This window comes from Grus americana, chromosome 4 (genome assembly GCF_028858705.1).
Source record: "Grus americana isolate bGruAme1 chromosome 4, bGruAme1.mat, whole genome shotgun sequence".
NCBI classification, from domain to species: domain Eukaryota; kingdom Metazoa; phylum Chordata; class Aves; order Gruiformes; family Gruidae; genus Grus; species Grus americana.
In genome coordinates, this window is record NC_072855.1 from 70,971,195 (window position 1) to 70,983,846 (window position 12,652).

Consider the following 12,652-nt stretch of genomic DNA (forward strand, 5'->3'; position numbering starts at 1 on the left):
AGTAGAGATATAAACACGTATAGTTTTCTATGAAAAGACAAAGACACTAAAAAAAATGAAACCTGCATCTCAGTATCAATGAAGTTTGTGTTGAGAAGAAAAGGGAAACTAAGTTAATTTAGTTAAGCCTCTAGTTCTGAAATTTTGAAATTATTTTTTGTGTGTTCTGAGATTTGCTTCGTGTTCTGAAAGTACTTTGCATCTGTTAGACATCTCAGAAAAAGATCAAATTGAAGCAAAACATCCATTTTTCAAATAATATGATATAATATCATCTTGTTACTCTTGCATTCCAAACTGGAAAAAATAATTCTGTAGAAGCACTTAAATTCCCAGTAAACCAAAAATTAAACTAGGTTGCTTTTTTCCCCCCAGTTTTCTTTAAAGCAATAACATATCCTAGTTTGTTATATTTCCATTGTGTAAAAAAAAAAAAAAAAGTTTGTATTTCTAAATTGGGATAGGTAAATCATACTTGTGTCATCATGCGGATATGCTATGTGTACTGAGATAGTAGCCTTTATTAAGGTCCTTCAAAGTTTAGCTGTAATTCATTGTCTCAGCATTACAGATCTGGCCTGGTGATCAGTACAGACGGGTTCTTTCGTGTCACTGCCCACGTCTTTCTCCTGTTTTCCACATTTGTCTGCTGCAGGAAATATGAACATCTTTGACGTACTGACTGCATTCTCCTCATTTCATCATGAATGTCAGTAATTGTTTTAAAGGAGCAAAACTGTTCTACTCTATACTAATTAAGAGTCCACAAAACAAATCCTCCAAAGCTAGAATAGATTGAGCTCCCCTGTTTTTGTCTGAAGTTCATTCATTTCTCCTTCAAGTTGAAACTTTGTCTTGGGGAGGGGAAAAAAAAAAAAACCCACAAAGCAAAACCATAGCTATATATAAAGAGAATAAAATCCTTAATTACTAATCAGGGAGAGGAGACTCTTGAAGGAGATATCAGTGAAGAAAAAATTCTACGCAATAATAAATGCACTCAAAAATAACATTGCATAAGCGATGCAAGGAGAAAAGAAAAACATCATTAAGAGATTAATCAAGGAGATTCATGATTGTATATTTTTTTCTAAGTATGATGAGAGTTATGTTAACATTTATCCAAAACATTTTTTCTTTTACTGCCACTTTGAACTGAGTGCAGTACTTCATATGTTGTACAAAATATATCCCATTAACCTTTCTCCCTTTGTAAAAAATCAAAATGATCCTTACTCTTCTCAAAACCTCTGCCAAATAATAGTTCTGCCACAGAAGTTTGCTTTTCATAGGCTTGGCCCCGTTTCAGATGATTGACCCTAAAGAACTTTGCTCGGAGTGTCTAATTTACCTAAGAACTTTCTACCATGGGTTTTATGAAAAACTGTGAGATCAATACTCAGATGACTCATTTTTCCAGAATCCCAGAATATTGTAACCTTTAAAAAAAGCAGAAAATTTAAGGGTTTAAAAAAAAAAAAAGCTGCTAATGATACAGATCTTTGATTCTTATAATAAAGAATCCTGCTTTAAACTATTAGGAGATATATTGACAGGTAATGTGCGAAAATCATGAGGAAAAAGAATGTATTCAAGAAGCAGCTCACTATTTGCTGGAAGTTGTTCATGGGATGACTAAGCCAGTTCAGAGCATGTTACGCTGTTCTAGATACATCTCCGTTATCCAAATGTCATATTAGTGTCAGACTAACATCTTTTCCTCATATTTATGCAGCTCAGATTTGACTTGTGCCGTATTACAAGTTAGAAATCAGAAAGGCATCTAGTCCTGCAATAACTGGATTTGAGGGAGTTGGTTTGGAGTTTACATTTCCCATGAAATGCCGTTTCCAGCTCTACTATGTCATACTGTGCACGCCATCACAGCGGCGTGGAGCAGGGGGCGACAGGCAAGTGAGATGGCTACTGTCGTATCTCCTCGAGCAACCTCTTGTCGAGTCAAAGTTCCAGATTAGTCTGGGAGATCCTGCAGTGTTCTGGTTGCTTATTACTCATGAAGATAGGATGGCACAAATTATTTGCAGCTTTGACTATTGTTTTTGTTGGCAGTTTGGGAAATTGAAATTAATTCTTTCTATTTTAGCTTCCATCTGCATGTAGAGCGTTTAAAGTTCTGCCTCTGTCTTCATGGCACGTTGGTAGTCGCTGGCTTTTGAAACGGGAAAGTATTACAATCCTGTTGCCCCCAGACTTTCTGCCAGTTTTGCAAAATGAAGTTCACAGGCTTTGTTATGTGCTGAACTTTTTGAGGTTCTCCCATAATGTCAAGATTAATTCAGCTGGTAAATGTTTCATATGAACCTTTGCAAAGGTTAAGATTCTGATTTCAGAATACAAGTTACAGTAATTGGAATTTACCCTCTGAGTTATTGCTGTTCTGTGAAGGTGTAGAATTGTTTTCAGAAGTCAAAATATGCTTTTTAAAATATCTTATTTTACTCCAAGCCCACCCCGCGCCTCAAAAGACCCCACCAACTTTCCAGTGCTTATGGCAAACTTGAGCAAAGTAGTGCTAGCAAATTGTACTTTCATTTTCTTACAGACAAAAAAAAATAAAAAATCCTGACTATCTGCATGTAAATAAGCATCGTAAGGGTCTGATTGGGATTATTGCTCTTCATTGCTTAACATCTGTCTACATCTTACTGTTTCTCCATCCTTCATCTTATTTATCTCATTTTCATGTTATATCTTGAGATGAGAGATTACTCACTGCTATATTCTCTGTGTCAATATAGCGATCGACATCATAGTACTCAGCTTGGCTGAATGCTAAATTACTTATCAAACCTGTGCTCCCAGGGAATGACTGCATGTATATTCCGTTGCCACCTTCCAATTTTCCTCTCAGCTAAAGCGCAAGTCCCACAGATGACAGCCTCATTCGCTGTGCAGCACAAATTCATCCCTCAAGCACTGTCCATCCTACACAAAATGCTATTAAGTAATTAAAAAGTGTATCAAAATGCATACACGCAGGGGGGTACAGGGAATTAAAAATGCACAGTCTGTGTTAATTCTAGCATTTCTTAATTTTTCAGTGCTTGATTTTGCAGACTTAATGATCTTTTCACAGAGTTTTTGTGTGTAGCTTGCTATGTTAAAAAGTAAATTGAAAGAAACTCGGAATGGTTATTGTGGGGGGACAGTAGAGAGGCCCCTGCAGCTACCATTTGGAGGGGTCAAGTCAACAGTTCAGACCTCTTTCTAGTCAGCTAACGAGACTTATAAGCAGTAGAAGTTGTGAATTGCCACCCTTTATGAAGGTCAGCCACAAGAGGAAGATAACGCATGTGTTTTGCCAGGACTTTCTATATAGTATTTGCTAATAGGAAATTATGCTATGTAAGAACTGTAGTTTTTATTCCAGGTTTTCTGTATATCCAGTCATGTCTTGCCTCTGTGCCAGCTCCGTGGGTCTTCTCTCTATCTCCTCAGTTCCTGTTCTGCTCCCTATCATGTAAGATTATTAATTTTAAGAGTATTAGTCATAAGACTAGTATTTTTAATATGATTTTCCTCTGCCCTCTAATATTTTAATGTGACCGTGACTACGCATGCCAGGACTGCAGTCCACCTCTGACTTCAAAGGTGTGTGACGGGCTAAGACCAGACTCAAAATTAATGGTATAGGTGACCATCAGTACATGAATATATAGAAGTAGGCAGGAAGGTACTGGCTTTATTTACAAAAGTGTTATGGTAAAGTGGAATGTGATGAACATTTATCGGTATGAAATCTATAATAAATCTTAATATTGTTAAAGACTACGATGGCACTGCTGTGACTTTGGAGGAGTTCATAATCCAAGAAAAGCATACCTCCGTGCATTGTAGTGGCAATGTTGCAAGCACCAGTATACAATTCGCTATAAGTTAGAGAAATTTGGGCATAAGGTGAAATAATTTTTATCTTTTTCAAAATAATTATATAATCATCATATTCATCATAATATATGCTAAACTTACATGTATTACAAAGAGAAAACATTTCTATTTCATGTCCTTCTAAATGCATTTTAATAATTTTTCCTACTTTTTAAATTCTGCCTTTGAAGCACAATATCTGACCTTGCTGTCCGGTAGAATTATAGTTTAAATGAAAACCCTTGTAATTTCTCCTGGATCCCTGCAGGCTTTCAGTTAGAACTGTACGTCAGCGCATAATGCAAGGTGCAACCGCTGTGTAGTCCATCAGCGCAGTGACATTGGAAACTCGTTTTATTTTAAGGTCTTTTTTTAAAACAAATGACTATGCTTAGAATCTGTTGAATCGATGATTGTAAACAATATCAGAATTCTCTCGAAAGTCTGTAACTCACCGAGGAGCATGATAAATGTCTGCATGAGTACGCAATAGCCTGAAACAGCCAGAGGAAGAGGCATGGCTTGACAGAATAGCATTAAAAGAAAATGAAATCTAATTGCAATAATTATGATGTCAGCAAAATATTTGTAGATATAGCCTTTCATCTACCTAATCTAAAATGTTACAGAGAGAAAAAAGCAGTTTCTTGTTAAAATAAATATTGTTTTCCTGACCTAGGTCTTGCTTAGTAGATTTTGAAGTACTTAATAGCCCTCAGGGGAGACAGCACCATTCTTGAAACAGCGAGTCTGAGGCCTGTAGTGATGTTGAAAGGAATGACAGACAAATGCCTCTTTGTACATTTGAGTGCAATGCTGTCTAAAAGAAAATTCAATATTTAAATGGTCCCTGGACTTTCTTTTTTTTTTTTTTTTCATATTCAGATTGTAGTCAGCTGCGCAGGGAGATTTAGCTGTCTATTCTGTCAGACAGAAGACTGGGGATTCTACAGAAGTTAGCAGAAGCCACAGATGAAATTTGCTTCTTCAATTACATGATAAGTTCTGTTCAAAAGAAAATATTGTATTCCATTTTCAATTTTAAATGTGAAGTTTCCTTTCTGTTCCCATCCTTCCAGACCCTGCTGATAAAACCTCCCGGCTGGAGGCTGTTATCAATGGGAAGGAGGTCAAAAACTCTGATCCCAGAAATGGGCAAAAGCTCGGGACACTAAAGACATGAAATTAAATCTAATTGAAGAAGGAAGTTTACAATGTAATGAGTCCTGGAGGTTAAACGTGGGGACAAAACACATTTCTAACATGAGTATGTTTGAATAAGGAAGTTTTCATAACGGTTAGAATTATTCCGTACTGTTTCTAGACTTGCTCTAGTGAAGAACCAGGACGCTTGTCTCCTACACAGGAGCACCAAGGCAGCACAAAATTACCATCTCTTCATGTTGTAATGATGATGCAACACTTCAAAGGCATTGTAATGACAGAAGTACGTTTCCTTTAAGTACGCTGTATGTTAGTTGTGCATTAATTGGCTGAAGAATTTGCATGCATTTCTGCCATGGAGTTGTAAATATGATGGTTCCTTAAACATTCATCACTTCTATGAAAATGCATAAATAACTTGTTCCAAATAACTTTTTCACTTCCAGGAAAGATGCATTTAGGAGATGCATATCTTGAGGTAGTCCTGATACGGCAAGAGTGAACAAAATGTATGAAAGACATTGTCTGCTTTTAATTTTATATGTTTATTTTAAGACTAAAGAAGAGTGAATGGGACATATGTCTCAAAGTCCCTAAACTACTCACTGCTGTGCTCTGGATAGTTCTACAAGGGGAAGTGTCACTAAATCCTTGTTCTAGTCTTGTATTCTTACTCTAAGCAGCTGCTGCCTGGGTAGGTGTGTAGGTGCTGGGGTTTTTGTTTGTTTCTCAAGGTCACAGTAGATATGAATGTAGAGCAACGTACTTGCTTGTGTAGTTAAAAGAACATACATTTGAATGTAAAGTTAGGAGTATCTGTATCTTTCATCTTTTAAAGGAATGTTTCTTTATCATTTTCTACATCATCATTCATTGATGACAAGAGTTAATATTCCAAACAGAACCGTAGATAGATATTTTTCTCTCTCAAATATGCCAAAATCACCAATGCAGTTTAAACTTTCATGTATTTTAGCTCAAGTTTTATAGAGTTTCTTCACTTCAGAGATTAAATTTTACATAGTGAACCACAATGACAGCACTGGCTGCAGTTGCAAAGAGAAAATAATCCACTAATGAAAAAAACATTGAGTTATAAGAACAGCTAAGGGCAGGATGGATGAAAGACCATTAGTAAACTCACAAAGAAATTTGAGTTGTGTGTCTCACGGTTCAGTAGAATTGCATCTGTCACCATTCACATCCCTGTTACCTAATACTTTGTGATTGATTCACCCCATTTAGCCTATCATCTTCAACATTTGACTCAACTGACTTTTTGGTGCTTTATACGGCAGACGCGTGAGGCACAGGAGCAAATCAAAGTGAAGAAAAAAAAAATCTTTCAAAGTGGTTTCTGTTAGCCAAGATTCAGCTGAGCATTTTTAAATGCATATAGGCTAAGCTGACTGCGAGGTGGGATTTTTCTGCATTAATTATAAGGCAGGTTAAATAGTGTCTTTTTTAGAACGGGTACAATCTTTAGCTTGTTGGCAAGCGGAGAGGTTCCAATTCTGCCGGTAAATGAAAAGAACTAGTGTTTGCCAATTAAATCAAGCAGCTGTTTCACAGACAGTATTGCTAATAGCTACCAACTAAACTCCAAGCCGTTACTCTGGATTGTTTAATGAACTGCTTTTAATACATAGTAAATGCTAACCTCTGTATCTCAATTTATTGGGCAAGAAGGGAGGGATATTTAAAGGCACATCTCCCTTGAAACTTCTATAGCGTCGTAGGAACCGTCTGTGCCAATGAGACTCTTTGTTACGCAGTATAAATTTATAAGAATCCTGGAGAGAATACTGCTAGTTAAATTGGTTTGGACAGTGCATGACAAAAATCACCGTGATCTAATGCTCTACGCCGACTGTGTAGGTATTGTAGGTGCTTTATGTAAACTTGCAGCTTGCATTCTTCAACGTTAACTGCACAAGACTGATGATAAAATCAAAATACATCTCTCATTGAACATACCAATATATGTAGCAGTTTTGGGTGGTAAAATTAATAACAGTATTGAAAATAACGTATGGTTTTCAGCTAGAAGCATTAAGAACTTAGGAATTCTACCCTGAGGAGATAAATAGATAGATATAAATTTATTTATTTTACCACAAGGCATACTCTCTGGAATTGCTTCTCTACTACTCAGAAAGCCTTCTTTACATCAGCTCTGAAAATAAGCATACGGAAATGAGGCATCCAAGCTATTTCTGCTTCAAACACTGGGCGTAACTGGTTCGGAACTCTGCAGAACAAAATTTCCTGTGTAGACATACATTACTTAAAATCTAGCTCACTTAATGCTGCTGTTCCTAATAACAATCTCTTTGCCCTGTGGGGAGAGGCTGTGGGAACAAGGCTTGCTCAGCCTGGGCAAGATTTGGCCCAAGAACTGATCTTGGGGGTTTTTTCCTACAGTTTTACGATGGGACTATGTGGAGAAGATAGAGACAGACCCTTCTCAGAGGTGCGCGGGAGGCAATGGACATAAGCTGAAACAGAACTTCAGAGAAGATACAAGGATTGATGGTGGTTTGTGTGGTTAGCGTGTTAGTATTTCTTTTACTGTTTTTGCCAAGACAGTTGTCAAACTGTATTGGGTCTAGCTGAGATGGAGTTAATTCTCCCCACAGCAGCCCTCATGGTGCTGTGCTGTGTATTGGTAGCTAGCAAACTGTTGATAACACACCAGTGTTTTGGCTACTACTGAGTAGTGCCAGCACACATCAAGGCTGTCTTTCCAACATTTCTTTTTCCCCAGCAGCACGCTGGGGGTGGGCAAGATCTTGGGAGGGGACACAGCTAGGACAGCTGACCCAAACTGACCAAAGAGATATTCCATACCATATGACGTCTGCTCAGCAATAAGAAACTGAGAATAGGGGGAGGAACAGGGCGGGGGCATTCGTTGTTTTTTTTTTACAATGTTTGTCTTCCGGAGTAAGGGGTACGCATACTGAAGCCCTACTTCCCAGGAAGTGGCCGAACATCGCCTGCTGATGGGAAGTAGAGAATAATCTTTTGCTTTTTGCTTTGCTTCCGCGCGCGGCTTTTTTGCTTTAGCTACATTAAACTGCCTTTATCTCGACCCACGAGTTTGGGGTTGTTTTTTTTTCCATCCTCCTTTCTCCCCTCCCTGCCTTACTGAAGAGGGGAGTGATAGAGCGGCTCTGGTGGGCACCTGGCCCCCAGCCAGGCTCAACCCACCACAGTCCTTTTTGGCGCCCAACGTGGGGCACGACAAAGGCAGTTTAGTATTAAGGGTGCTACAGCTATAGTAGTTATTAAGTTGCAAGCTCCTGTGCAGGTCACGGGGTTTGTTAGCTGTGCTGCTTATCTCTATTTTGCTAAACTTAGGAACATGCTGATACAAACAATGGCTGCTCTGTGGTTTGGCCTAGTGTTGATGATCTTACTGTGCTGGGGGAGCTATTTTGTGGGGAGGATGAAGGAACTTGGGAGCATGCTAGTACAAACAATGGTTATGTGCATGGCCCTGGCATCGTTGCTATTGCTGTGCTGGGGGAGCTATCTTGTGGACATGATGGGGGAATACATCTCTCTCTCTCTACCTGGGTTTGACGTGGATGGTTTCATTATGCAGGCTCCCAAGGTCCTTGTTCACCCTTATGTAAGCTCATTAATATTACTAATTAATACTGCTGGCATATTACGGGTGTTGTGGAGTTTGGTTTCGTCCTGGTTTAAGGGGAGACAACTTTTGAGTGAAGCAATAGTGAAACGTGCCCTGAGGCAGCCGGTCCCTGGGTGGCAGGGTGTATGGAAGGATTTGGGCAGGTTCCTAGGGCGATTATCACCTCCTATAGCCTGGGACTTCACACCCGAACAGGCAAGCAATCCCAGCAAACTGACGCGCCACCTGATAGAAGGGTGCCTTGCCTACCCCAACGAAAACCAACAGCTTCTAGCGCTGTATTGGGGCCTGGCCTGTGCCTATCGAGCCACAGTGCAGTACTCCCAGAGGACTGTGGTTGAGGAAGGCACCCAAACTGCAGCTGAGGACACCGTGGCTGAGATAGGGACACAAACAATGACAACTACAGTAATTGCCCCAGTAGTAAAAAAGAAACAGTGGACCAGGAGGTCAACAGGTCCATATCATCGACTAGTAAGGGAAGAGGAAGAAGAGGAGGAGAGGTTTGAGCAGGAAGCCGGTCCTTCAGCAAAGAAGTGGGAGGAAGGAGTGAGAGAAATCAGACAAGAAGCAGAAACTACCCGGTCTCTGACCTCATCCGAACTTCGAGATATGCGGAAAGATTACAGCCGCCAGCCTGGTGAGCGAATTGCTGCCTGGCTGCTTCGATGCTGGGATAATGGGGCCGACAGTCAGCAACTGGAAGGCAGGGAAGCCCAACAGCTGGGATCCCTCGCTAGAAACCGAGGAATTGAGAGGGGAATTGGAAAAGAGACAGCAATTTGCAGTCTCTGGAGACGGCTGCTTTCAAGTGTGAGGGCAAGATACCCATTCAAGGAAGATCTTGTCAACTTCCCAGGAAAGTGGACCACCGCAGATGAAGGCATCCAGTACCTGAGAGAACTAGCAGTGTTGGAAGTCATCTATAGTGATCTAGATGATGAGGAGGTCTCCAAAGATCCAGAGGATGTCCTGTGCACACGGGCCATGTGGAGGAAGGTGATTCAAAGTGCCCCAGCATCGTATTCTAACAGCTTGGCAGCAATGTATTTCCCAGATAGGGACACACCAACTGTGGAGAAGGTGTCTTCTTGGCTTCAGAACTTTGAAGAAAACCTCTGTACCTCCTCCTCCCTACGGGCCAGCACGTTGGCTGTCAGAGGTACCCCAAGAAATCAGTCATCTCCTGCTCCGGTCAGAGGGAAAGGGAGTCCCAGGTATATGTCACGTGGTACACTCTGGTTTTTCCTGCGTGACCAAGGGGAGGACATGAGGAAGTGGGATGGTGAACCCACCTTTAAGTTGGAAGCCCGTGTTCGTGAACTAAGAGGGAAGACAGCTGTTAAGAAGGGGACACCCAAGAAGGCCGTCAATGTAGTTGCTACAGAGACCCGAGAAGGCAAACAGCGATCTCCCAGATGTAAAACTAAAATCACCTCCCTTGATCCTGGTGAGGGGACTTCTGGTCTGTCACTGCGAGGGTCAGACAGTGAATACTCTGACCAGGAACAGGAATAGAGGGTCCCTGCCTTCGGCCAGGAGGAGGAAAGGGATGACCGGGTATACTGGACTGTGTGGATTCGATGGCCTGGCACATCAGACCCACAGAAGTATAAGGCTTTGGTAGACACTGGTGCACAGTGTACACTGATACCATCAGGGTATAGGGGCACAGAACCCATCCGGATCTCTGGAGTGACAGGGGGATGCCAAGAACTGTCCGTATTGGAGGCTGAGGTGAGCTTAACAGGGGACAAGTGGGAGAAGCACCCCATTGTGACTGGCCCAGAGGCCCCTTGTATCCTTGGCATAGATTACCTCAGGAGAGGGTACTTCAAGGACCCAAAGGGGTACCGATGGGCTTTTGGTGTAGCCACTGTGAATGCAGAGAAGATCAAACAGTTATCTACACTGTCTGGTCTCTCAGAAGATCCCTTTGTTGTGGGATTGCTGCAAGTTGAAGAACAACAGGTGCCAATTGCTACAAGGACAGTGCACCGGAGGCAATACCGCACAAATCGAGACTCCCTGGCTCCCATCCATGAGCTGATTCATCAACTGGAGAACCAGGGAGTCATCAGCAAGACTCATTCACCTTTTAATAGTCCCATATGGCCAGTGCAAAAGTCTGATGGAGGGTGGAGGTTAACAGTGGACTATCGTGGCCTGAATGAAGTGACACCACCACTGAGTGCTGCTGTACCAGACATGTTAGAGCTCCAATATGAACTGGAGTCAAAAGCAGCCAAGTGGTATGCTACAATTGACATCGCCAATGCATTCTTCTCAATTCCTTTGGCAGCCGAATGCAGGCCACAGTTTGCTTTCACTTGGAGAGGTGTCCAATACACCTGGAATCGATTGCCCCAGGGGTGGAAGCATAGTCCTACTATTTGTCATGGACTAATCCAAACTGCACTGGAAAAGGGTGGTGCCCCAGAACATCTACAATACATCGATGACATCATTGTGTGGGGTAATAAGGCAGAAGAAGTATTCAAGAAGGGAGAAAGAATAATTCAGATTCTTCTGAAAGCTGGTTTTGCCATAAAGAAAAGTAAGGTCAAGGGACCTGCACAAGAAATCCAGTTCTTGGGAATAAAATGGCAGGATGGACGCCGTCATGTGCCTATGGATGTGGTCAACAAGATAGCAGCTATGTCTCCACCAGCTAACAAGAAGGAGACACAAGCCTTCTTGGGCCTTGTGGGGTTCTGGAGAATGCATATTCCAGGTTATAGTCAGCTTGTGAGCCCTCTCTATCGAGTAACCCGGAAAAAGAACTATTTTGAATGGGGCCTTGAGCAACAACAAGCCTTTGAGCATATCAAACAGGAAATAGCTCGTGCTGTAGCTCTTGGGCCTGTCCGAACAGGACCAACTGTACAAAATGTACTCTACACTGCAGCTGGGGAGCACGGCCTTACCTGGAGCCTCTGGCAAAAAACAGCAGGAGAAACCCGAGGTCGACCATTAGGGTTTTGGAGCCGGGGGTATCGAGGATCAGAAGCCCACTACACCCCAACTGAAAAAGAGATCCTAGCAGCCTATGAAGGGATTCGAGCTGCTTCAGAAGTTGTTGGTACAGAAGCATCTCTCCTCTTGGCACCGCGATTGCCTGTGCTACATTGGATGTTCAAAGGAAACATGCCCTCTACACATCATGCAACCAGCGCTACGTGGAGTAAGTGGGTAGCACTAATCACGCAGCGAGCTCGACTAGGGAAACCCAATCACCCAGGAATCCTGGAAGAGATTATGGACTGGCCAGAAGGTAGAGATTTTGGAGCACTGCCTGAGGAGGTAGCTCGTGCCCAAGAGGCACCACCATATAATGAGTTACCAGAAGATGAAAGGCGTTATGCTCTATTTACTGATGGATCCTGTCGTGTTGTAGGAAACCATCGGAAGTGGAAAGCTGCTGTATGGAGTCCCACACGACAAGTCGTTGAGGCCACTGAAGGAGAAGGTGAGTCAAGTCAGTTCGCAGAAGTGAAAGCCATTCAGCTAGCCCTAAAGATTGCTGAACGAGAAAAGTGGCCAGTACTCTATCTCTATACTGACTCCTGGATGGTGGCAAATGCCCTATGGGGGTGGCTACAGCAGTGGAAGAAGACCAGTTGGCAGCGCAGGGGTAAACCCATCTGGGCTGCTGCATTGTGGCAGGACATTGCTGCCCGAGTAGAAAACATGGCTGTGAAGGTACGTCATGTAGATGCTCACGTACCCAAAAGCTGTGCCACTGAAGAACATCAAAACAATGAACAGGTAGACAAGGCTGCCAAAATTGAAGTAGCTCAAGTGGACCTGGACTGGGAGCGTAAGGGTGAGCTATTTGTAGCTCGATGGGCCCACGAAACATCAGGACATCTAGGGAGAGATGCAACATACAGATGGGCTCGTGATCGAGGGGTGGACCTGACCATGGAGGCCATCACA

At 42.1% G+C, this 12,652-nt stretch overlaps 1 long non-coding RNA gene across 2 annotated transcripts in view; it reads left to right on the forward strand.

Moving 5' to 3' along the window:
* Nucleotides 1-12,652, forward strand: part of LOC129206125 (uncharacterized) — a 34,364-nt gene that overhangs the window by 4,012 nt on the left and 17,700 nt on the right. Inside the window, exons 1-2 of one of the 2 annotated variants that reach the window (XR_008577007.1) lie at nt 5,212-5,335; nt 7,477-7,599. This is a non-coding gene — a long non-coding RNA (uncharacterized LOC129206125). Of the gene's footprint in view, nt 1-5,211; nt 5,336-7,476; nt 7,600-12,652 lie in introns of those variants that run through there. The other variant, XR_008577006.1, reaches the window with a different exon arrangement.